At 49.7% G+C, this 24,098-nt stretch overlaps 1 protein-coding gene, 1 long non-coding RNA gene and 3 other non-coding genes across 8 annotated transcripts in view; all 5 read left to right on the top strand.

Annotated features, from left to right (window-relative positions):
- The window catches only part of LOC134509673 (deleted in malignant brain tumors 1 protein-like), a gene marked incomplete at its 5' end in the record, with an annotated part of 326,916 nt that overhangs the window by 218,153 nt on the left and 84,665 nt on the right, over positions 1–24,098 (top strand). The gene's annotated exons all lie outside the window — the stretch shown is intronic.
- LOC134509736 (uncharacterized) lies at positions 3,024–13,990 on the top strand. 4 transcript variants are annotated; one of them, XR_010069386.1, is made up of 6 exons: positions 3,024–3,194; positions 3,764–3,849; positions 5,315–5,380; positions 6,876–7,011; positions 8,367–8,586; positions 13,061–13,990. It is a non-coding gene; the product is annotated as an uncharacterized LOC134509736 (long non-coding RNA). The 4 variants fall into 4 exon arrangements; XR_010069385.1 differs by lacking the exon at positions 6,876–7,011; XR_010069387.1 differs by lacking the exons at positions 3,024–3,194; positions 3,764–3,849 and adding an exon at positions 4,110–4,544.
- Positions 4,274–4,358, top strand: LOC134509772 (small nucleolar RNA SNORD45). The gene has a single exon (XR_010069426.1). It is a non-coding gene; the product is annotated as a small nucleolar RNA SNORD45 (small nucleolar RNA).
- On the top strand, positions 7,182–7,263 carry LOC134509768 (small nucleolar RNA SNORD45). The gene has a single exon (XR_010069422.1). It is a non-coding gene; the product is annotated as a small nucleolar RNA SNORD45 (small nucleolar RNA).
- LOC134509762 (small nucleolar RNA SNORD45) lies at positions 9,378–9,462 on the top strand. The gene has a single exon (XR_010069417.1). It is a non-coding gene; the product is annotated as a small nucleolar RNA SNORD45 (small nucleolar RNA).

Here is a 24,098-nt window from a genome sequence, read left to right as displayed (position 1 = left end):
ACCGGCTTCCCGGAGCGCGGCCCCTCTCACCACCTCGCTTCCTGAGCAAGGCAGTGCTCTGTCAGGGTGAGGCAAGTGGAAGTGCATAGCTTTTCCTCAGGCATCGCGTTTATTTCAAATCCAGTATATTTAAACCTATTATTCCTTTCCATTAGTACATGTGTATTATAGTTTGAGAAACCCACAATTTAGACAATATATTTAGACAATTATTCTGTCACACGGTGACCCCTCCCCACCCAGGAAGGAGAACTGGGGAAAGAACAAGGAAACCCGAGGGCTGAAATATAAACAGATTTAATAGGCTAAGACTAGATAACTGACACTAAAGAACAGTATTGATCCTGATACCAACATAAAACACACAAGGTTTGTACCCAGCCTATTCCATCATCAGGAAGCCGTGCACTCCCCGCAGGGGACAGCAAATGTTGGACACTGCCAGCGCTGCGGCTTTGGGAGGAAGGGAAGGGCTCTGGGCTCCGGCACCGGAGCGAGGAGTTCTCAGGATCGCAGCCATCAAGGAAAAGAGAACTCCTCAGCAAATTTCCTAATTTTTATTGAACGTGACGTTCACGGCATGAAATAACCCTGTTGGCAGCTTGGGTCAAGTGCCCGGGTCTCACTCCTCCTCATCCCCGCACCCAGTGAGCTCGAAAACACTGAGACCTTGAAACCTGCCCACCAGAGCTGGCTCTAAAGTAAATATTTTCAAAATTCAGACACTAGAGTCTTGTAAAAGTGCAGTCTTCCCAAGCGTTAGAAGAGAAATTAGACCTGTGTCCCTCCAACCAGGACAATGTATTTAACGACATCTGCAGCAAGAACAGCTGGGAAGGAGGAATTTTTCTGAGATTTTTTACCATGGATGGCCCTTCTTTCAGCGCTGGCAGAACGCACCTTCCCCAGACCTCCTGGAAATGGCTGGCTGCTGGTGAGTGCAGTGTCCGGTGCTGGGATCCCCGTGTCCAAGGCCTGGATGTACTGGAGAGAGTCCGTGGTGACGGCGGAGGGTCTGGAGCACGAGGCTGAGATCTGGGACGGTTCGGGCCATGGAGGCTCGGGGGGATCCTGTCAATGCGCATCAACACCTGAGGGGATGGAAGGAAGCGGAGGGAGCCCACTCACAGCGCAAGAGGCAACAGGCATGAATTAAAACATGCAAAATCCCACTAGGAACACAAGGAAACATGCCTTTTTTTTTTTTTTTTTTTTTTTTTTTTTTTTTTTTTTTTTTTTTTTTTTACTGCCAGGGTGGGTCAAAACCTGGCACAGGTTGCCCAGATGGGCTGTGGAGTCTCCATCCTTGGAGACAGTCAGAGCCCACCTGGACGTGGTCTGCTGGAGTAGGTGGCCTCCAGAGGTGCCTCCCCACCTGAACCCCTCTGTGATTTCCTCTGCAGCTGCTCACCAAAACGCCCTTGCTCCACCATGGTCCCTGTCACCCCCACTCTGGGCAGTAGACATCCTGTCACAGCTTGCGTTCCGCTTGCCTTACTGAACCACAGAATCATAGCACTGTCTCGGTTCGAAGGGACCTTTAAGATCATTGAGTCCAACCATTAACCCAACACTGCCAAAACCACCACTAACCCATGTCCCTCACCACCATGTCTGCCCGGCTTTTAAATCCCTCCAGGGATGGCGACTCCACCACTGCCCTGGGCAGCCTGTTCCAATGCTTGATAACACTTTTAGTGAAGAAAATTTTCCTAATATCCATCCTAAACCTCCCCTGGTGCAACTTGAGACTGTTTCCTCTTGTCCCATGGCCTGTTCCTTGGGAGAAGAGACCGACCCCCCTGGCTACCCCCTCCTTTCAGGGAGCTGTAGAGAGCGAGAAGGTCTCCCCTCAGCCTCCTTTTCTCCAGGCTGAACACCCCCAGCTCCCTCAGCCGCTCCTCACCAGACTTGTGCTCCAGACCCCTCACCAGCTCCGTTGCCCTTCTCTGGACACGCTCCAGCACCTCAATGTCTCTCTAGTCGTGAGGGGCCAAAACTGGACACAGCCCTCGAGGTGGGGCCTCACCAGTGCCTAGAACAAGGGGACCATCACTGCCCCAGTCCTGCTGGCCACACTATTGCTGACACAGGCCAGGATGCTGCTGGCCGCCTTGGCCACCTGGCCACGCTGCTGGCTCATACTCAGCCAGCTGTCGACCAACACCCCCAGGTCCTTTTCTGCCGGGCAGCTCTCCAGCCACTCTGCCCCCGGCCTGAGGCAATCATGGGGTCGATGTGACCCAAGTGCAGGACCCGGTGCTTGGCTGTGTTGGCCCTCACACCATTGGCGTGGGCCCATCTATCCAGCCTGGCCCGATCCTTCTGTGGAGCCTTCCTGCCCTCCATCAGACCCACACGCCCGCACAACTCCGTGTCCTCTGCAGACGTACTGAAGGCCAAGCGCTTAATGGCTGTAACCTGCCACCTCCTTTACCTGCGGGACGATCAACACTGTGACAGGCTGGACAAGTATTTGCTCTAATTAAAAAAAAAAAATAACACACACCCCCCTCCCCCCGCAAAAAACAACCCCACCACCACTCCATAACCCCTCACACCCATAACCCAGACCCCCCCAAAAAAACACCCACCCCGAACAAAACAAAACAAGAGACCTCATTTTCAACTGCTCTATGCCAGCCAGCATTACAGATATATAGGCTATATATTACACATACATATATATATATACACATAAATATTATATATTTATAGATTTCTTGTATAGTCTCAAAATGGCGTTGCCGCCCGGCAAGGATCACGGCTGCCGGTGCCCCACGTTGGTAATTAACAGCGCAATCAGAGTAATCGCCTTTAATGCGGGACGAAAAGGGTCTGTTTCCCAGGGGAAGCTCCCGGAGCTGAGCTCCGCCACCGGCTCCCCCACAGGCCGCGGGGCGTCCTCCCGGAACGCCTGCTCCCGCCCGCCCGCGGCGCCGCCTCAGCCGGCCGGCGCCAGTCAGGCGAACGGCGCGGACAGCTATGACGGGGTCCTGCCGGGCAGGTACCCATAGCCCCGCCCCGGGACGGGACACTCTTTTCGGCGCGGGCGGCGAAAGGGGCGGATGTTGTGCACCGCGTGGTGCGGACGGGCCTGGGACTGGTGGGGGCTCCAGGCCCTGGTGGCTCTAGGTCCAGCGGTGCGATGGGCCCGCCCGGGCCGGGCCTGGCGGCGAGGGGCGTCCGTCGGGGTGAGGAGTGGGGGAGCCCGTAAGAGGGGCACGGCCTCGGAGGGTTGGGGGGGTGGGTAGCGGGGTAGCCGGGGGTGGGGGGGTGGCTCCGCAGGGGGAGCCCGTAAGGTGGGGGAGGGGTCTTTGGGGGAGGGCGTCTGTAAAAGGAAGGGGGACTATTCAGCGGGGGGGGGGGGATTGTCCATAATGGGGGAAGGAACGGCCTTGGCGGGGGGGGAGGTACGGTTCTCAGGGTGGTGGCGGGGGGGAGCCTCCGTGAGGCGGGGTAGACGGTCCCGGAGGTGAAGAAGGGGGGCGTCCGTAAGGAGGGGGGACACAGCTCCCGGGGTGGCGGTGGTGGGGCCTCCGTAAACGTGGGGGGTCGGCCCCGGAGGTGGGGGGAATAGGCGTCTATGTGGAGGGGGGGGCGGTCTCCCACTGGTAGGGCCTGCCGGCGGCGAGCTGGTGGTTCGCCTCGGCTCCTCCGGGGGGGTTTCCAGCGCGAGCTCTTCCCGGGGAGGGTCCGGCCAGGCGGGGATGTGCCCGCGGCCAGCGCTGATTGGCGGCATTTGACCTCGTTTGTGTTTCAGCCTCCCTCTTGGGATCATCACCAACTTCTCCTGAGCCCCACGTTGGACCGAGACTTATCAACGTGTGGCCTGACAGAGGCAGACAGGTAAGTAAATACCGACTGATCACAGCGCAGCTGTGCTATTATGAAGAGTAACAAACCTCACTCAACTTGTTGAGAGTTAGGGGTTCTTTTTTCCTGACAATTACACTGGTCTGTTCAGTGACTATTTATTTAGTATGTCCTGTTCCCCACAAAAAAAAAGACTTAATCTCAGTCTTATTTGTTTACTGTAGCTATTTCCATTGTAAGCTAAATTTCTTACCATCATGGTGAAAAACAATACCCGAAAGGCTCCAGTGCTTCCAACCAGTGGCTTGATGGCCTGTGTAATGTATCTCTTGTCCCATCTCAAGAAGAAAGAAATATATTAGTGGTGTTACAAATAAAGCAGGTAGCGTCCCGTTTTAGGAAGAAAGTGTGTTGTGTTGGAAACCCTTGGGTAGAGCAGAAGGAGGTGTCCTGCCTGGGTCAGTGATGAGTGTTGGCATGTATTATCTGATCTAAAGTTGATGTCCATCACCACTTTAGCTCTAGAATTACTCTGAGACCCAGACAACTCCAGTTTTATGTAAAATCTCTGTAAGGAGAAGGGGGCACAAGTTTGAGTTCTCTCTCCTGGATGTGTTAGCAAGGTGTGGCTCTGGCTGTCACTCAGAGATGCTTCTGCGTGACCTGAGAGCAGCTCAGGATAGCCGGAGCTGAGCAGTGCCAGCAGATGCTGAGGGAGAGATTTGGGGGTAAGCTCAACCTGCCTGTTTCAGCGAGTGTGTTGTTGAGTTGCACCATTTCGTGCCACCTGCAGGATGCTTAAAGGGTGCTGTCCCATCTTCCTTTGGTCACAATGAGCAGTCAGCTGTTTGGAGTTGCTTTTTAAAGAGAAAAAGCAATGATGATATTGTGTTTTCTGTTGGGGCTGTATGTTGCATTTTGCAGTTCTGTAAGACATAAATTTTAGCTAGCTGGCGATTAGAAGATTCCAGCTCTCTCCAGGCATGGAAAGCTAAAGTTGCTGAGGGTAGCCCCAGGAGTCTTCCTTAGTTTCATCTGTTCCTTCTATTATGCTTTGTATCATAAATTCTTAATTACTGTCTTTGCTCCCAACTTGTGTAATGTGTAAAGACACAAAGGCAGCTGGGGCTGAGGAGCAGCGCTGTTGTATTCACAGGACGTTTTGTCACAGGGATGTACTGGCTCCAGTCAGTGCTAGCTCAGAAATCTTTGTATTCCCTGCTCAGACCTTTCTTTTTCCTCCAGAATATATTTCCTGTGCGGTTTGTGTCTGACCACATTGTTCGTGGGGTTTTGTTTTTGTGAAGTTTTTAGGCAGCAATAGATGAACTGCAGTTGAACAAGTTTTACTTTAACAGATCTTACCAAAGAGTATTCACAATCCATTTAATGAAGTCTTGTACAAATCTAGGGGTTTGATTTTCCTTTTTTAAATAACTAAATGTTAACACCCTTGCCCCTCTGTGATTTTTTGCTGTGTTTTTTTTTCCCCCCCAAGTTCCTTTCTGATGTCTCCGTGATGTAAATGAAATTGTTGAATCTATAAAGAAGTTAACCAAAGAAGGTGAGTTGCTTGCTGACCACAAATGGGTTACATTTAGATGTTTAAAACACAGTGACGAGGCTGAGGTGTGTAAGCCTATGAACTGAAGTTTGCTTGGGTGGTCTCTTTGCTTACATATTATCTGTGAACGCTTGTTCTTTTGCAAAGGACAGAGTTGGGTCTCTCATTCCTTTCTGAAAGATTCTAAACTTCATGTCTCTTGCATGAAAAATAAATCGTCCTGCTCCTAAGGAAGGAATCCTTTGGGCACTTGCGAGTGCTGGCTGATGTACCAGTTATGCCAGTCCCTAGGGAATGTTTTGTGTTTGGTTATTAATGGCCATCAGTTGTGACTGTTGGCTGTGAAGGACACTGGTCTTGCTGTATGGGAATGAGAAAGAGAAGAACTTTCTGTGCTCGTCAAGTGTGGTTGCTGGTAATTTAGTTTGTGCCCATGACGAACTTCTGTGTGACCACAGGCAGTGTTTATCAGCTGTAGCATGAATATTTAGCAACTCGGTCTTTCTGTGGGGATAAGGGTTTCTTCCAAATCTACTGTATTTCCCTCATGTTACTGTTCTAGCAGAATTCATCAGTCAAGACTCTGACAGTGGATGTTTGCGGCACTAAAGCTGGCTGTTTTGATGCTGAGTGTTGAAATGGCTCATTATTCGCAGCACCCTTTTTGTTAGCGCACTGAAACTGATGTGCCGAGCGCACAGTGGCTTTGTGTTGTTTCTGAAAAGCGATAAAAGCTCAACTGAAGGAGGGTGATACCTGATACCGCAGAGAAGAGTGTGTGTTTTGTTGCTTTCAGTTTGTGGATTTCTTAAGGAGAAAGGCCTTGCATCAGTTTTGCCCCAGAATTGCATTGGTTCAAAGTTCGTCTCTGGGTGAAGTCGAAATGCTGACTTGAAAATTAATTGCTGCCAGTGTGTGTCACGAGAGCTCCGTTGGTGCGGGCGTGCTGAGCAGTGGTTCGTCTGCGTGTGTGGTGTTTTGGGTTTAGCTTCCAGGTGTGAGGATGCCGAAGAAAACTTGCAACTGGAGTCAGTCTTGCTCTAAAACCAGGGATGGTTTCCACTTGTGCCCGGGCGTCTGAGGGAGCTGTGGCCATTTCAGGTGGGCCAAGAGTTGTGCCCCAGAGTTTCCCTGGGAGTCCCCAGCTCTGCAGTTAGCCAGTGGAGGCTAAAATGGCATAGCTGTTAGCAGCTTACGCTCGTTGAGTTGTGGGGAATGTGGGGGATGCGTGCCTGACTGTATCCCCAGCTGAATGGAATTGTTTGCTTTTATGTGCCCTAAACCCTCAGGTCACTTGTGTGTATGTGTCAGTTCTTGAGGAAGCTCTCTGGGGGCTGGAAAAGGAAATGGTGCAGGGAAACTGTTTATTTAGTTTTTGCGTTCAGTGTAAAACCTGGAGTTTAGCTTTTTGTCCCTTATTTTCAATGCTGATCTAAATGTCTTTTTATTGTTATTAAATAGTATGTATTTCATTCCCTCCTCTCTTATGTTTTAGGAGAAATAGCTACAAGGTTCTCCCTCTGCGCTGCAAGACAATGCTGCGAAAGGACCTGATAAGACAGCCTGCTGCCCCGAGCATGTTGCTTTGGGGAAGCACGTGCCCTGTGTAGCTTTGTGAGGGAGAAGGAAAGGTGACTACACGAGTATTGACTTGTTTCAGCCCAGCCATGCTTTTCTCTAGAGGAATAAGCCTCAGGCCCTTGTTGGGAGTTGGGGGCTGGGTGTGGGTCCCCAGCTGCTCCTCTCTTGCCCTGCTGTCCCCTGTGACACACAAATGGGAGCTGCTGTGTTCGTTCCCCCGGGTCTGTGATGGCTGTTGGCATGTATTACCTGAGCAGACAGCTGAGGATGATCGGTTGGATCTAGAATGACTCTGAGACCTGGGGAGCAAGCTTCTTGGTGCTCCTTTACCTGCCAGGAGACTGCAGCTGTATTTCCTCCTGGCTCTTTTGGTAGGAGAAAGCTCTGAGTGTGGCCGCAGCGCTGCTCTGTGCTTGCTGGAGTTGAAAACCGCTGCCACTAGTGTTGGCTTTGAAGGTGTGGGGTACCAGATGTAACCACAACAACTGGATTGCAGTTCCGGGAGGCGGGAAGGGTGGATAGCTGCTTATGTCTGGGGGAGAGAAAGCTGCAGTTGTTTTTGGTGTCCCAGAAGAACTGGAGGCACTCTTGCTTATGGTTGTTGTTGCTGTGCTGAAAACATGCAGGTTTTAAGTACTGACTCAAGAAAGAATGCTTGTGGGTAGTTGTGGTGGTTTAATCCTATCCAGCAGCCAGGACCACACAGCCCCGCCCTCTTCCTGCAGAAGGGCAGGGAGAAAAGGAGGGGAAAGGAAAAGGGAAAAAACGGCTTGTGTGTTGAGACAAGGAGAGTTTAATAGAACAAAAACAGAAAAGGAAGTAGCACTAAGGATAATGATGTACTCGCCACCTGGTGAATTGGTCCCTTCCTGAGCAGTGATTGTGGGTTACAGCCCCCGGCCAGCCCCCATCTGGATACGAGCACGATGCCTATGGAAGGGAATATTCCATTGTGCTGTCTGTGCTGCTTCTCAGCTTCTGTGGGAAGCTGAAAAGTGTCCTTGAAAAGTACATAAACATCTGCCTACCACCAATTAAAGCAACATGCATTCTTGACATTCCTTTCACAGCAATCACTGCAAAGAAAATTAACTCTTTCCCAGTTCAAACTGGGACAGTGTGTAGGTAGACAACAGGAGAGAGAGAGATCAGTGTATGAGTATTCCCTTCCTCGTGCCCCCTCCGACGGTGGGAGCAACCAGAGGGGAGGAAGGAAATGCGGTAGCGCGGGTGTCTGCATGCACATGTGTGTGTATGTTTGTGTGCGTGCTGCAGGTCGTGTGTGAGTGCTCAGCACATCTGAGCTGTTGACGTGTTGGAAAATGTTGGAGGCACCGTGAACTTCATAAATGTTGAGGAAGGGCTTTCCTTGTCTCTGTTTCACTGCTGTGCTTCTCTGATTCAGAGCTGAAGCCAAGCCCTGCTCAGGGGCACAGTGTGTGGCGGTATTTGAGGAGGAGCTGTGTTTCCTGGGGGCAGGCAGCAATGGATCTCCTGGGACAGCTGCAGGGAAGGGAGACGGATGGAATTCTGGCCTTCATCCAATCCTGTCAGCACAAACGTGGTGCAGGAAGTGACAGCACAGGTCATGGCGCTCCTCCTGTGTCGACCCTCGTCATGCCCAGGTAAATGTAATGGGGTAACTGTAGAAATGACCGCTTTTGGTTAACGATCCTGATGATTGCAGAATAATGAACTGGGTGCTGTTGGACACCGATGGCCAAAACTCTGTCAGGACCTTATTGGAAAAAAGGAATCATGCAATGTGCAAAACTTTAAGATTCATCTAAAAAACATTGTCAGATTTGGGAACGCTGTGCTTTCAGTGTTGCTTTACTGGCAATTTTGTCTGCATTCTTCATGAATTTTGTAGTGGTCTTCCTGAAATACTTGTTAGCTACAGGTGTTTATATAAACAATTTGTTTATGCAGTACCTATAAATTGTGTGTGTTGTGTATTTATGCTTTAGTACTATACAAAAGTGTTGTGGTAGTCAGCTTTTAGGTTGTCTTCCTCAAATCTGCTTTTTTCCTGTAACTTAAGAATTATACCAGGCTTTTGTGCACTTGATTTATTTGGTGTGCTCTTCCCCTGGGGGGAAAAAAACCATGAACAACGAAACCAGACGAAGAAAAGGACTAAGTCTGAGCTTTATTGTTTTCACCAAAGCTGTCTCCATCTAGTCTGTCTTCAGTTTTCTTTCTCATGCAAACCATGGTGAAAAACAATACCCGAAAGGCTCCAGTGCTTCCAACCAGTGGCTTGATGGCCTGTGTAATGTATCTCTTGTCCCATCTCAAGAAGAAAGAAACATATTGATGGTGTTACAAATAAAGCAGGTAGTGTCCTGTTTTAGGCAGAAAGTGTGTTGTGTTGGAAACCCTTGGGTAGGGCAGAAGGGAGGTGTCCTGCCTGGGTCAGTGATGAGTGTTGGCATGTATTATCTGATCTAAAGTTGATGTCCATCACCACTTTAGCTCTAGAATTACTCTGAGACACAGGCAACTCTAGTCAGCTTTTCAGATTTGATTTTTAGGGGGGGAAAAAAGCAATGATGATACTGTATTTTCTGTTGGGGTTGTACATTCCTTTTTGTGTTCGCAGTTGGTGTTTCCTGGAAGGGTTACATTTGTTGGGCATGTTCACATACCTCTTAGAATACTGTAAAATGACAACTGCTTTGCCTGCACAGGAGTTCAAAAATGTGGGAATATTACATGTTCTTGCAGTGTTCTTGGATATGCACATCCCTGTTGGCGGTTGCTTTGGGTTTTGGGTTTTGCTTGGGTTTTTGGAGGGTGTTTTCTTATCAGGGGATTGTGAGCAGCCTTTGGTCAATACTGTGGTTTCCTGCAATTTGTGTTTCCTTAGTGACTGCCTGAAATGTGGCCAGAAGCACCACAAAGGTTGTCTCCCAGGGAAGATGGAGGGGTTTGTCGATGCCTAGGTATTATGTGACATGTTGTAAATGAGCCTGGTGGTTGATCTATGTGGGATTGCCAGGAATCAGAACATAGGAATCTAGAACATAGGAACATAGGAAGTTCCGTTCAAATACACGGAAAAACTTCTTTACAGTGAGGGTGACAGAACACTGGAACAGGCTGCCCAGGGAGGTTGTGGAGTCCCCTTCTCTGGAGATTTTCAAGACCTGCCTGGATGCAGCCCTGAGGGATGTGCTTTAGGCAATCCTGCTCTAGCAGGGGAGTTGGACTAGATGATCTCTAGAGGTCCCTTCCAACTCTGAAGATTCCGTGAATGTTAACAATCGGGGTTAACCTGTTTCTGCCAGAGAGCCCATTTGGCCTTCAGCTTGCCCTCCTCCGTAAGCCTTAGGGTCAGAGGAATGGACAGGATCAAACCACAGGCTGGATGCAGAATCGTCTTAAGGCTGTATCCAGCCTCCAGGAAGCAGTTTAGTACTGCTGTGGGGATTTTTGAAGAAGAGAGTAGTGCTCTGCTTATCTTTTAGGATCTTTTTTCCAAACTTTCTACTAATGTAATATATTAGTTAAACATTACCATTCTATAATTGCATTGTGTAACTGGAACTTCCATACAAAAGCAACATTAATCCAGTGGAAAAGTAAAACTAATTTGAAACTAAAAGGTGAGATGTGTGCTTGTTTTGCATCATGTGTGCAGGACTGCTTCTAGATCTTCCTGCATTTACTCTGCTAAATATACTTATTTTTTCAGTACAAGCTTACTTCTGTAATTTTGGATCTGGATAATAAGTGCAACATCCCACACTGGAGTCAGGTGCTGTTCCTTGTATAATTCTGGTTCCCAAAACACAAACCATGAAAATGGCTTCTCATGAGGCCACTTAAAAGATCTCTGTAAAAAATATTATTTTTTAAAAAAACCCCAACAATTTGTAAGCTACTAGAGACCATGGTGGGTTAATTAGTCTTCAGCTCTTGGTGCTTTTGCCTGATCTAAATGAGTCAGAAATTGCTGTTAAGAATCCCTATGCCCCAGGGTCGGCTCCATGCCAGCCCACCTAGTGCAGAAATCCTCTCACTGCCATTTGTCTCGATGAAGGAGGAAGAAGATTTTGGGGTGACATGATGAAAAGGAAGTGGAAGTCATTGAGATGGTCCAAGTAAAGTGGCGTATTAAGATCACGTCTTTCAAGGGCGCTGGCCAGATAAAAGTGTTATGAGATCTCAGTGGCACTCCTATAGAACGCTTGGCGGTTTATTTGTCAAAGGTTGGGGGGAAATTGTAGCTGGTTTTATTACGGCTGTCCATGTCTTGTCCTTTCTCCACGTGAGTGTAAACAACTGATGCAGTTTTCTCTTCCTTTGTAAGCTGATACATTCCTCGCGCTGGTGGGGCAGGGGGTGTCTGTTCTGCACTGTCACTTCGGAAGGGTTTGGGGGGAGTTAAAAAATTGTGGGTTGTCTTTTTTTTTAAATTTCTGAGGACTCATAAAAAAAAAACCCAAACCCAACAAACATTTTCTCTTCAGAATGCCCTAAGAAAAGCTTAACATCTGAAGTCCTGATGCTTTTCTGGTCTTGGCATTAAACTTGAGCTATTTCTGTCTTGCTGGAAGACCAAGTTGGCTGAGTTCTTCCATACCTAATGCAGGCACCTTTGGGGGCTTTTGCATATTATATTTAGCAGGCGTTTTGTGCTATTTTTACTTGTCATATCTATTGTGGAAGTGGGCGCAGCCATAGAAACATTGGTGCTTACAGGTCTTCCCTTTCTTCCTGCACTAACCCATTCCTAACAGATCCTGTTAGGTTTTTGCTTGTTTTATTTTTTTTTTTAGATTAGTTTTAGATCGTAGTCTTTTGACTTGACAATTGTGGTTGTATTTCAGGTTTTGAACCATTCGACTGTTAAGATTTCTGTCTTTTAAGTAGCTTGGAACCTAGTGTAGTAGTTGTGCCTATTAGCAGGTTTTTCCTTTTGTATTTGCTTTTAAACAAGAATTGCAGAGAGGAGCAGGATGTGATGCGGCTGTAGATGCATCTTCTCGGCATTCATGCTTCCCTGAAAACACATACAGCTCACCAGAGCCTGAGTCTGCAATTAGTAACTTCATTTGCCCACTTGCCAGTGGGGAACATACCCCTCTCTGAGCATCTCATCTGTACCAGGGAAGCTTGTCTTCTTGTTCCGGAAGTGTACTGACTTTAATTATTATGTTTTTATACTTCTCCTCTATAGCTACGTATTGGTTCTGGGAAGGAACAAGTAAACATACACACCTTACCTGTGTTTGCCAGACCCCTGTGGGGCAGGACTTGTTGTGCCAGTGTAGTTTTAACCCTCTGTGATGAATGGTGGGGGCTCCTGTCTGGTTGTAACACGGTAATTCCCCTCGGCTTGCTGCGATTTACAGCCTTTGCGATGAGATCCAGCAGTTCCACTTGCACGTGCAGGACGCACCCTGCAACCCGACCCCGTGGGGGATTTTGGAGAGGATTTTGTAGAATGACTGATGAACCCCACTGACGGGATGCTCAGCTCGTGAGCTTTTCAGTAGCCTCGTGCAGTTGTGTGGTGACAGTTGCTTCTGGGGAAGGTTCATGTGGTGAAGGAACACTGGGATGCCAGATAACTGCTGCCTCTTTGGGGTTGTTTTTTTTTGTTCCTTGTATTTTTTTCCTTCCAGTTCTATAGCACAGTAGGCTGCTGCTCCCCTCGGGGGTTTCCAGGAAAGCTCTAGTCGGAGACCATCAAAGAACATTATGCTGTTGCTGAAGAGAAAACGGGGAATTTGGGGAAGAGGCACTTGGAGGTGATCAAATTTACCTTTTCAGCCTTGGTTATCTTTGCTTCTGCTGCTGATGCCATCAGGTGTGATTGGGGACACATCAGTGCTTCCTGCTGAAGGCAGAGTTGGAAGCTGTCTTACAGCAAATGATCTACAGGTGTCTCTGAGTATATCATAGGGCTGTAAATGCCACAGAAATTGCTCTGATGGGTGTTGACAGGCAAGACAAATAAAAGTTTATTCAGTTGCAGCAGCATCTTCAGCCATGGAGGTTTGTGTTTCTCTTGCTGACAAAAGCTCCATCCTGTACAAGTGACAGCTGGGCGGCTTTTTGGAGATGAACCAAACTTTCTTTTCCCAGGTGGTTCCATTTCACAACCTGTTGGGAATTGCTGGACCATCTCTTTTCAGAAGAACAAATGAAGGCTGTCAGTCCTGTCTTTCGTATGCCAGAAGATGCCCTGCAAGAACAAAGGCACGGCGAGAGCTGTCTCACAGAGAGAAAAGGTGTCTGCCCTCTTGCCGTGGTTTGACTGCTAGAAGGTCATCTCTGAAACCATTACCGTATTCTCTTTTTAAATGTGTTTATGTTACTGTAGTAGAGCAAAACTTTGGCCTGGGCTTTGTCGCTTTGTAAATTGTGTAGAACAGGCTTGTTCTAATCATCGGAGCGTAACGTGTTGTTTCGTTGTATACGAGGTTTAGAAACCTTTCTAATCTGTATCCAGATGTGGGGCTTTGGATGTTTTTCTGAATATTCAAGTCAAAGCAAGAGTGTGATTGGCTTAATTTTTGTATCCCTGTGATACCAACTGTATTAACCATCATCTGTCTTTATACGAAGGTGCTTTGATGATGGATTAGAGTGTACTTCAAAAGAATCTGAAAAAAGCCCTACCTAAGCTCTGCGTTAATGCCACACGCTTGCGTATTCTTCCCATTCATGCTTGACATGGCTTTTACATGCTGAGACACAAGCTGTTTCTTCTGATGGTGTGAAACCAGCGAAAACAAAAATTATGGTTTTAATAAGTGTAGATAAATGTCTTCATTGATTGAAGTCTCTCAGACAAGATTTCCCTGATATTTTGAATAAAGCATACTTGAGTGTGCGTGTATGTAGTGAAACTAGCTAATGTTTAGCACTCCAGAGAAAGTCTCTATAGGAGAGTGGCTTGTTATATAGTGTTGATCCTAAATTTGCTGGGTTAAAATTCTGCTGTCATGGCATTTAAGACAACATCTAATAACATGTTGGCAATTAAGAATAAAACTAGCCCTGGAAAACACTTGCTTTCTGAAGGTTGGAGTCCTCTTTGTCTTCAGGAGTCTTAAAATTGCCTCTTACTTTACATCTTGCACGTTGTTTTTTGAGACTGGGTGGTATTCCAGATGAAATATAAGGTAAAGATAACTGCAAAGGGGAAGGAGTTGCTAATAATCTCTATACATCTACTCCCACCCCCTGCCCTGGGCAGGGACACCTCCCACCAGACCAGGTTGCTCCAAGCCCCGTCCAACCTGGCCTTGAACCCCTCCAGGGATGGGGCAGCCACAGCTTCTCTGGGCAACCTGGGCCAGGGGCTCACCACCCTCACAGCAAAGAATTTCTTCCTAATATCTCATCTAAATCAAGGCTTAAATAAAAAAAGTTACAGTAGGCTTTGTGTGCATGGAATGAGAGCACTGGCCAGGTGTTCCCTAGACTTTAAACAGAAACTTTAATTTTTGGTTTTTTTTTTTTTTTTTTGTAACTCCAAGTTACCTTTGCAAGTGCTGCTCCTCACAGTGCATAAGAATTTGCCAGATTTTTTTCCATGTGTAGGAATAAAAAATCCTCTTCTGAGCCTCTGGTATAGAAGGAGAGACTGTGGGAATTAATATGTGGGTAACGCTATATGACAACGTAGACCATGGTAGGTTGAAATCCCATTAATATTACTGGAGGTTTTCTCCGGAGCAGGTCTGGTTAACTTCATTTCCTAAGTCAGCTGTGATTTTTTTTAAAGGCCTCTGTATAAGATTTACAGGTTAAAGGAGAGTAAGTATGTGTACGAACAGAAAACTTAAGAATATTCATGCATTTTTTTACATCAGATCTTTAAAGAATACTGAATTTGTAAAGGGTTGTCACACCTTAAGTGAACAAAATCACTTTTTTTTTTTTTTTTAAAATGAACTGAGAAATAGTTGCCCAATGTGTGTGTGTGTCAGCCGCCACAGGCAGGGCGCAGGAACAACTACAAAACCAGGGATGAAATGCGAAGAGTAAATATAATCCTGATGCCTTGCGAACTGGGGGATCTTGGAAGCAGCCCCCAGGCGGAGGCACGCGAGCGGGAACACAGGCACTGTGGTGCTCGGTCCTTGTTAGAGAGTGATGGAATCTGCTGTTCTCCCCTGTATTTCAGGGACAGAAGCAGGCCCAGTTTTCCACTGTGCTTTGATCTTTCCCGCAGCAGGGCAGGAACCTCAGGCAGGTTCGATGAGGTGCCTCAGAGTCCTTCGCAGGCCGATGGTACCCAAGCACAGATGTTCTACTTGGCGAGCGCACAAGGCTAAATGATCATTAGTGTGAGGTATGGGGTTTTTCGACACCTCAGCTGCAAGTCACTCGAGCATGTTAACACTCCTCCGCGCCGATCTCCCGCTGTTTTCCCACCGCGTGTTAAAACACTTGTGTCATTGTGGTGCAGAACACATTGCTATTGCCTGCCTCTACTATTTTGTTAAATGTATTTCTTGATATTTCTGAGCTTTCATATGTAGAAACCTTGCAGTAATTAATCTGCTGTTCTCAGTCTTCGGTTGTGTTTGAGAAGCGGAGAAGGTCTACTGCCAGCTTCAGGAGCCTGACTGCAGCTGGGAGTGTCGGTGTGGGACTCGGCAGGGGACCAGCACTGCTGTCTCCCATCCCGTGCTCCGCGGTGACACTGAAGTTCCCGATGCTGGAATTTTTAAAGCCGGGTCTGTCTGACCCGAGAGTCGGTTCCTCCGTGGGGGCTGGGAGGGAGCAGCACTGCTCAGGGCTCTGCTGAGGAGCTGCCACCCGTTGTCATCTCTGTAGGGCTTGTGTGGCGAAGCCAAGGAGGTGTCAACCCACCACTGCCCACAAGGTGCTGTGTCCTGGTAAAGGCTGGCGGCAGCTTGGGGTGGCTTTTAATGCAGGGCTGCTAAGTTCAAGAGGCAAAACGTCTGGTTGAAATGTTTTGTTTCTTAATTGAAAGAGTTTTAGTGGTGGTAATATGTGCTAATACACGGAGCAGCGCACTCTAAAGTGTGGGTAGAAGCACATTGTGGTGGGCTGACCTTTGCTGGCTGCCAGCTGCCCTCAACATCGAGAGGTCAGACAGAGCACTGGCAGTTACTGACGTGGGCAAAACAGACTCCATGGGTGGGGAAGGCAGGGGGAACTAATTTAATTTATTGCTAATTAATTGTAGCAGTAGGATAGTGAGAAATAAGAGCAAGTCTTAAAACACCTTCCCCTCTTCTTCCCCTTCCCTTCTTCCCAGGCTCAACTTCACTCCCCATTTCTCCACCTCCTCCTCAATGGGGAATGGGGGTTGCGGTCAGTGCGTCACACGTTCTTTCTGCTGCTCCTTCCTCCTCACGCTCTTTCCCTGCTCCAGCGAGGGGTCCCTCCCATGGGAGACCGTCCTCCATGACCTTCTCCAGTGTGAGACCTTCCCATGGGGTGCAGGTCTTCATGACCTGCTCCAGCGTGGGTCTTTTCCATGGGGTGCAGTCCTTCAGGAACAGACTGCTCCAGCGTGACTCCCCCCATGGGGTCACAAGTCCTGCCATCAAACCTGCTCCATGGTGGACTCCTCCCTCTCCATGGGTCCACCAGTCCTGCCAGGAGCCTGCTCCGGCGTGGGCTTCCCATGGGGTCACAGCCCTCTTGGAGCACATCTACCTGCTCTGGCGTGGGATCCTCCATGGGCTGCAGGTGGATATCTGCTCCACCACGGACCTCCATGGCCTGCAGGTGGATTTCTGCTCTACCACGGACCTCCATGGGCTGCAGGGTGACAACCTGCCTCTCCATGGTCTTCACCATGGGCTGCAGGGGAACCTCTGCTCTGTGACCTCCTCCTCCTCCTCATTCTTCACGGACCTTGGTGCCTTTTTAGTTGTTTCTCTCACACATTGTCACTCCTCCCAGCTCCTGGGCAGCAGTTTTTACCCCTTCTTAAATACATTACCATGGAGGTGCCACCAGCTCGCTGATGGGCTCAGCCTTGGCCAGCAGCGGGTCCCCCTTGGAGCTGGCTGGAACTGTCTCTGTAGGACACGGGAGAGGCTTCTGGTGTCTTCTCACAGAAGCCACCCCTGCGCCCCCCACCCCCTACCTGCCACCAAAACCTTGCCATGTAAACCAAATGCACACATTTATTTCAGACAACGTCTAGATCTTAACAAGCACCGTGGGTTTTACTGGGAGCTTCTGGTATCTACACTCACAAGGAGGAAGAGGGAGACAGTGTGTGACGTCCTGGCTAAAATAGTCCCTGCCTGCCGTGTCAGGTGAAGAAAAAAATGTGGCACAAGCCACGTGTAAATGCTCCACTGGTGTTCTGAAGAGCAGCAGCGTTGCCTTCTCTTTCTGGGTCTTTTTTCCCCTCTTTTTTCATCCTCCTGCCCTCTCCGCTGGGGCCGGGCTTCGAGAGTCCTGCTGTAAGCGGTGCTTGGGCTGAGCAGCGGCATCTCTACATCTCTTTTTTCCTTCCACCCCCTCAAAAAGAATGGAGGCGTCCTTCACTTGTCTTTAAATAAAACCTTATTATTTTCTTTGCCTAAACCTTTTTGATTGCACTACCTCAGTTCCCTGCTGGGGTCAAGAAACTGGTTTGATTTGCAACACGATGTTTGCATTAACCGCCTGGATACAAGCTGGTTTTCAAAGCAGACTTATTTTCTATTTAATTTCGTACTTGGGCTACTTCAGGGAGCTTTTACAGAATGGTGGTGAAGTTTATTGCTTGGTTATCTCTACTCCTAGTACGAAAAATGAACTTTTCTGAGGCGTATTTTTAGGTATTGCTTTCTGAATAAAAAAGCACTAATTTTTCCCCCCCCAGTTAGTGATCTACAATTTAATGCGTCTCTTCTGAAAGATTGATTCCCCCAGCCCCTCAGAACCGTATTTTGGGGACAGGCGTTGTTGTGTAGGCAATGCTGGCACCGCACGTGGAACTCCCCACGTTCTGCTGCCCGTGTCCAGGAGAGCAGGAGTACAGGGAAAATGCCGCTCTCCCCCAGGGGATCCGATTGCAGGAGCCATACCCCTCTTATTTGGGTAAAACTGGCAGTTCTTGCAGTAAATAGTCCAGCTTAGCATCCATTAATTTACTAAGCATCTTATTTTTTACCATGATGCAGTGAGATACTGAAATATAATCAAAACGCACGTACCACTGAGGATGCCTGCCAACCAAAGATGCATCTGTAAGGGAAGATGCTGTTTTACGCGTAGATGTTTTGGCGTTGCAATCTCCTGTTACGTATTTTGTATTCATAAAATATTCATACAGCTAGAATTCAGATTTTTTTTTCTTTTTTTTTTTCCCAAATTGTCCAACACTGTATCAGATTTGTGAATGTCTTGGTTTCTGCGGTGACTGAAGAGCCCAAGTCATATGCATGCACAACTTTTCTCGTCAGGGTCTCTTTTGATGCCCGTGACGCATCATACCACACGTATCATGATGTAACACTCACGGGTTTTTTGACCCAAGTTCTGTGCGTTTTTGTGTTGGCATCTTCAGAGGTGCCGAGCACGGGGGTCTGTAGAGGAGCACTCTATCAGACACAATTGGACAGGATTCAAAGTTGGTCTTTTCATGGTCTGACTTGGCATTTTCAGTTCAGTCTTTTGTGATCTTTAAGGTACTTATCGTTAGTTCTCTAACCAATTAAACTTTAAAAAACATTTATTCCCGATAAGACTACAAATTGTCTCTCCACTTGCTACTGAACTGAATGAATTTGTTGCAAAATTTATGTAGCATGAAGCTTCTCATTTCCTACAGCCATTTGTGATCCTGTTTTCTTTGCGACTGCTCCAGAACTGGAGATCGGAGCGGCTGCGACACTGAGAGCCGCAGGGCTGGCTTCTCAAGCCTTTACACAGCTCAACAACGAAACAAAACCACAGCAGCTGTCTCCTTCGATTTCATTAGTGTGTGCGTGTGTACGTACGCTCATGTGTGTGCGTCTGTGTGCTCGTTCACACCTGCTGCATCGCGTGGGACATCCTTGGGTCACCCTTCCATGGATCTGTGTTGGAGACGGCACATCCAGATCATCGCATTTGGAAGAACGGTGCTTGGTCACGGCATTTTTTTTTTCCTGTGTGGCACGAACGGAAAAACCGTCTTCAGGATAAAATTACCGTACCGAATTTAAAATACTTCAAGGAAAGCACAGAAGGACTGTTCTTCCTTCTGCTGGCCTCTCCCTGCCTCCAGCAGCTGGAGGTTTTGGGGCTTGTGGCCTGAAGGCGGGTGTGTGTCATGGTGCTGAGGGGCCGGTGAACCTCTTGGATGCCAGTTTGGTTTACCCTCCTTGATCCCATTCGCACACTGACCACCGCCCAACACTCAGAGGAGCAGCAGGGTTGTGTGAAGGAGGACTCGAGGGCACATGGCGGCACCAAGCCTTGTGGGACTTTGCTCATCGCCATTCCTCCTAGATGGTGGTTTCACCTCTCCAGAAGTGCCCCCAGTTGCTGCTGGCCTTGCTGGGAAGGGTCCCACTGAACCCGTGTCTTCACAGAATCACAGAATTATCGCAGAGTCATACAATCCCAGGTTGGAAGGCACTTCAAGGATCATCTGGTCCAACCTTTCTTGGCAAAAGCACGGTCTAGACAAGATGGTCCATCTGAATCTTAGAGGCATCCAATGATGGGGAATCCCCCGCTTCCCTGGGGAGATTATTCCAGTGAATGATTGTTCTCACAGTGAAAAATTTTCCTCTTGCGTCCAGTTGGAATCTCCCCAGGAGTAACTTGTACCCGTTACCCCTTGTCTTTTCCACGTGACTCCTTGTAAAAAGGGAGCCTCCGTCTTCTCTGTGGCGACCCTTTAAATACTGGAACATGGTGGTAAGGTCTCCCCTGAGCCTCCTTTTCTCAAAGCTGAACAAACCCGGTTCTCTCAGCCTTTCTTCACATGCCAGGCTTCCTAGTCCTTGGATTATCTTGGTGGCCCTTCTCTGGACCCTCTCCAGCCTGTCCACATCCGTTTTGTATAGCGGGGACCAAAACTGAACACAGTGTTCCAGGTGACGTCTGACAAGTGATGAATAGAGTGGGACCAGGACCCCCAAGTCCCTGTCCACAGAGCTTCTCGCCAGCCAGGTAGATCCCAGCCTGTGCTGCACTCCTGGATTATGTTTTCCCTGGTGCAAGACCTTACACTTGTCCGTGTTGAACTTCATAAGGTTCTTGCTAACCCACTCTTCTCGGCCAATCCAGGGCTTCCTGCTGGGTGGCTCTCCCTTCCCAAGTGGCCACTTCCCCACTCTGGTATCATCAGCAAACTTCATCAGGGTACACCTGATCCCATCTTCCAGCTCACTTATGAAGATATTAAACAGCGTTGGCCCCAGTATCGATCCCTGGGGGACCTCACTTGTGACAGATTGCCAGTTCGAGAAGGAACTATTGACCACCACCGTAACGCATCAGTTTCTCTGGGAGGAGGCTGCAGGGAACCGTGTTGAAAGCCTTGGAGAAATCCAGGCAGACAATGTCCACCGCTCACGCCACATCAACCGAGCAGGTCACTTTGTTGTGGAAGGTGATCGGGTTTGTCAAGCACGATTTGCCCTTGGTGAATCTGTGGTGGCTTTTCCCAATCACGTGCTTCATTTGACTTGTGGTCACCCCCAGGAGCATTCATTCCATAACTTTCTGAGGGACTGAAGTAAGACTGATGGTCTATAACTTCCTGGATCCTCCTTTAAGCCCTTCCTGTAGAAGACATTAGCCTTCATCCAGTCTTCTGGGATGTCCCCCAGTCTCCACAACTTCTCAAGGATTATGGAGAGCGACCTCACAGCAACATCAGCCAGCTCTCTTCACACCCTTGGATGGATGTTGTCAGGGCCCATCCATTGGCAGGGGTCAAGCTCCTGTAACAGTTCACCCACCAACTCTTCCTTCACTGGCGGTGGGTTTGGGTTTGCATCAACCCGAATTGTTGTTCCCAAGGCCCAAGTTCACACCAAGGTGAAAGTGCTGAGAACCTCTGCCTTTCCAGTGTTGGTGACTAATTCACCTCTGCTGTTTAACAGCGGGACAATATTTTCCTTCCATTTCAGCTTGTTGTTCGTGTACCCGAAGAACCCTTTCTTGTAGTTTTTGACATCTCTGGCCACTTTCAATTTGAGCTGAGCTTTTTGCTTTTCTAACTGCATCTCTGCACGCCCTGGCAACACCCTTGTAGTTCTCAATGGGCATTTGTCCACTTTTCCATCTCTGGAACGCTTCTCTTTTGGTTTTGAGCAGACTCAGAAGCTCACAGTTAAGCCAAGGGGGTGTCTTGCTCCTCCTACTTCCCTTACCTTTAAAGGGGACATTCTTGTGCTTGCAGGAGTGTGTTCTTGCTCTTGATGGGAGCGTCTTCACTGTGAAGGTCTTCAGGAGCTATTTCATGGCTGTTGGCATAGGGCTCGTTAGCCCTGAGCCAAGCCCCAGGAGCTCTGAAACCTCTTGGGAGATGGCTGGGCGGGGCTGGTGGCTGCAGCAAGAGCCTGCATGGGGGCGGGGATCCCATGTGGCTCGGGGGCAATGGGGTAGCCGGGATTCCTGGGTCTCCTGGCTCTGTGCCTGGCTGTGTGTCCTGGTGGGGGGTTTGTTTTGGAGCCATCTGGAACCGGCTCCACCTGATGTGTGGGCAGCCCCTGGTCTCTTCTGTCCGGGGCCACCCCTGCAGCGCCCCCCATCCAGACCTCCCCAGGTGAACCCCATACAACACGTCTAAGCCTCACTGCTGGATGGACATTGAGGCTGTGAAGCTGTGGCAGCCTTGCCTGTCCCAGGCTGCCATATTCGTATTGTCCTGGCCTCTTGAAGGACTCACAATGTCTCTTCAGAGCTCTGCCTCAAAGAGTGCCCTTTATGGTCTGCTGATTCTTTACCTATTTGAATAGTTATTGCATCTATTTAGATAGACGGGCATATGCAATCATGGGCACTGAGGAGACTGACCGATAGTCCAGCTTACACCTAGGTGCTGTAGACAACCCTGGTGACGCACATGCCGACCCCAAGCGCGATGCAGCCATGCCCACCTGCATCTCTTGCAGGTCAGGGCTGGCTGCCTGGAGGACGCCACACGTCGTCTTGTGGCAGGTGATACCAGGCTGAATGGCACAGGTGATTTGCCAGAGGGGCGGGATGCCGTTCAGAGGGACCTGGACACGCTCAAGAAGTCAGTGTGAACCTCATGAGGCTCAACCAGGCCAAGTGGAGGGTCCTGTCCTGCACCCGGGTCAGGGCAAGCTGCAGTCTCAGCACAGGCTGGGGAGGGAGAGATGGAGAGCAGCCCTGAGGAGAAGGGCTTGGGGGTGCTGGGGGGTGAAAAGCTGGCCATGTGCTGGCACCGTGCGCTGGTATCCTGGAAAGCCCCCCGCATCCTGGGCTGCATCCAGAGCAGCGTGGGCAGCAGGGCGAGGGGGGGGATTCTGCCCCTCTGCTCCGCTCGGGGGAGACCCCACTGCAGGACACCAGCATCAGAAGGACATGGAGCTGTTGGAGCGGGGCCAGATGAGGCCCCGGAGATGCTGGGAGGGCTGGAGCCCCTCTGCTGCGAGGACAGGCTGAGAGAGCTGGGGGGGTTCAGTCTGGTGAAGAGAAGGCTCCGGGGAGACCTTCCAGCCTCTTCCTGTCCCTAAAGGGGCTCCAGGAAAGCTGGGGAGGGACTCTGGATCAGAGAGGGGAGCCATGGGACGAGGGGGAAGGGTTTTAAACTGAAAGAGGGGAGATTTAGATGAGATCTGAGGCAGAAATTCTTTGCTGTGAGGGCGGTGAGCCCCTGGCCCAGGTTGCCCAGAGAAGCTGTGGCCACCCCATCCCTGGAGGGGTTCAAGGCCAGGTTGGACGGGGCTTGGAGCAGCCTGGTCTGGTGGGAGGTGTACCTGGGAGGAGAGAGGCTGGAAGTTACACCTGGAAGTTGCGGGGGGGTGTCAGCTGGTGTGATAAAACCTCTGCACACCCTCAACGGAGAACGGCAGGTGGAGGACCCTTCCCTTCCCCAAAATCTACCCCACGGCATCTTTGTGTCCCACCACAGGACTCATGGGCCCACGCATCTTCACAAGCCCAGAGGAGGGCAGAGGCAAGGGCACAGCAGCAGGAACCCAAAGGAAGGTGCAGCCCACCCAGGCTCCTGTCCTGGGAAGGGCCTCAGCCCCACGGTGCAGGTAGAAACCTGTCATGGTGAGTTAGGGCCAGCACACCCATGGGACACCTCGAGGGATGCTGGGGATAAACGTCTTGGCATCACGCAAGATGTTTCGCAGAGGATCCAAAGGAAGAATCCAGAGGATTTGGGGAAGAACAAGTAGTGGAAAAATGGACCAAAAGGGCCCACCACGCCTGCTGGTTGGTCACGCCGTGCCCTAGGTGTCACCAGCGCTGTCCGTCCCACCTGCTTGTTGAACCCCTTCCTAACAAGCGCAGCACCTGCAGCCAGCCCATGGGGTCGTGGGGGGTCCGTGGGGCAGTGACTGGGGAGAGCAGAGCAAGGACTGGGGAGAGCGGAGCAAGGGAAACCACGTGGGAGAGGAGCCAGAGGCTCACGTGGGCTCCCGGATCCGGCCTGACGCCTCTGTGGCAGCCCCCACCCCCGTCATGGGCAAGTGTCCATCTTTGGACACTTGTCCCAGTTGCCATGATTGATCAAAGATTATCGAGTGTCCTCTTAATGACATCAGCCAGCTCCTTCAGCACTTGTAGTTACATCCCATTAGGGCTCATGGACCTATACATTTGTTTAGGTGTAGATGTACCAAGGGTACATCTTCTTTGCTCCAGACTCTCCCCCTGGTCTCTGGAGCCTGGGATCCCCAGTGTGACTTGTACTGAAGCCAAGGATATACCATGACACAAGAGTCCCTGCACCGTCACTTGCTTTCCAGGGCCCTACACGACCAACTCTATACCCAGCACCACTCTGCAACATGCCAAAAACACGTGAAGGACATGGGTCACATGCCAAGGACGCACCAGTCCCCACACCGTCAGCTGCTCCCTGGGGCTCAGCACCGCCTGTGCTGGGCCCAGCATCAGCCGGCCACAGACATGCCAAAGACACTGGTCACACGCCAAGGACACACCATGGCACAGGGGTCACAGCAACATCACCTGCACCTGGGTGCCCAGCACC

The sequence above is a fragment of the Chroicocephalus ridibundus genome, unplaced genomic scaffold, assembly GCF_963924245.1.
Source record: "Chroicocephalus ridibundus unplaced genomic scaffold, bChrRid1.1 SCAFFOLD_26, whole genome shotgun sequence".
Taxonomy (NCBI): Eukaryota; Metazoa; Chordata; class Aves; order Charadriiformes; family Laridae; genus Chroicocephalus; species Chroicocephalus ridibundus.
The sequence above is the reverse complement of the archived record's forward strand: the minus strand, read 5'-3'. Positions and strand labels throughout refer to the sequence as shown.